The 1419-nt window shown below is 49.8% G+C and overlaps 1 pseudogene; it reads left to right on the forward strand.

Annotated features, from left to right (window-relative positions):
• The first annotated feature begins 253 nt into the window (after positions 1-253).
• LOC101577851 lies at positions 254-1033 on the forward strand (annotated as a pseudogene).
• The last annotated feature ends 386 nt before the right edge of the window (positions 1034-1419 follow it).

Genomic DNA, 1419 nt, shown 5'->3' on the forward strand with positions numbered 1-1419 from the left:
GAAGCCAGAAGGGGAAGGCAAGCAGAAGGCTGCATGAGTTCTCTTTTGTCAGGGCCTTAATTGCATTCATAAGGGAAGAGTCCTCACTGCCCAGCTGTCCCTTAAAAGTTCTTCTGCTGCACACTGACACTAGCAATGTTGTCTTTTTAGAGAACTCATTCAAACCGTAAAACTTATAGAAAATAAGCTATATTAGATGCTTTCAAAGAAAAATTTAGCTCTCTTGGCCACGTTCGGGAACAGACCCACTGTCATGGGCTGCGTGATCCATGGACAGAGAAAGGGTGCTGGTTCTGTGTTTCATGTGCACGTGAAGCGCAGCAAGGGCCCTGCTTGTCTACATACCATGGACTTCACAGAATGACACAGCTACATCAAGAGCATCGTGAAGGAAACTATCCATGACCCGGGCTGCAGCACACCCCTCGCTAAGGTGGTCTTCCGGGATCTGTACCAATTTAAGACGCATCCCAAGTCATTCATCGCCACTGAGGGTACCCACTCCAGCCAATTTGTGTACTGCAGCAAGAAGACCCAGCTCAACATTGGCAATGTTCTCCCTGTGGGCATCATGCCTGAGGGTACCATCATGTGATGCCTGGAGGAAAAGCCTGGGGACTGGGGTAAGCTGGCCCGAGCCTCTGGGAACTATGCCACGGTCATATCCCACAACCCTGGAATCAAGAAGACCAGAGTGAAGCTGCCCTTGGGTTCTAAGAAGCTCAATTCCTCTGCCAACAGATCTGTTGTTAGAGCAGTAGCTGGTGGTGGCAGAACTGATAAGTCTATTTTGAACGCTGGCTGAGCCTACCACAAATACAAGGTGAAGAGGAGCTGTTGGCCATGTGTACATGGTGTGGCCAGGAGTTCCATGGAGCATCCCTTTGGACATGGTAGCCACCAGCACATCGGCAAACCCTCAGCCATCCACAGAGATGCCCCTGCAGGGTGCAAAGTGGGTCTTACTGCTTCTCACAGGACTGGGTGACTCCATGGAACTAAGACAGTGCAGGAGAAAGAGAATCAGAGCTGAGGGGCTCCATAAAATTCATCTTTGGGAAAAAAGAAAAATTTAATGTGTTGGAAAACACTTTTATTATGCTAAGCTTAAATCCCCCCAATTAAACCACGATGTGGCTCAAACATTGGGGTGTTAGGCAAATCTTAACACTCATGCCTCAAGTCCAAGACAGCCTCCATTCCCACACCCTCCTTCCACTTCAGCCTTTGTCTCTGAAGATGATAGGACCCCCTAGGAGTCTACAAAGACCCCTAAGGCCCACTGATGCCACAAAATGCACAGGGCCAGGCAGCCAGAGCAGCGCTTGTCCCTCTGATCTCAAATCTGGACTGGGTCCCTTCTGCCTATGAGGAAAAAATGGGCCCTGTGGGCAGCCCTATGTCAACGCTGGATCAAGC

This window comes from Octodon degus, unplaced genomic scaffold, assembly GCF_000260255.1.
Source record: "Octodon degus isolate 3935 unplaced genomic scaffold, OctDeg1.0 scaffold00054, whole genome shotgun sequence".
Classification (NCBI taxonomy): domain Eukaryota; kingdom Metazoa; phylum Chordata; class Mammalia; order Rodentia; family Octodontidae; genus Octodon; species Octodon degus.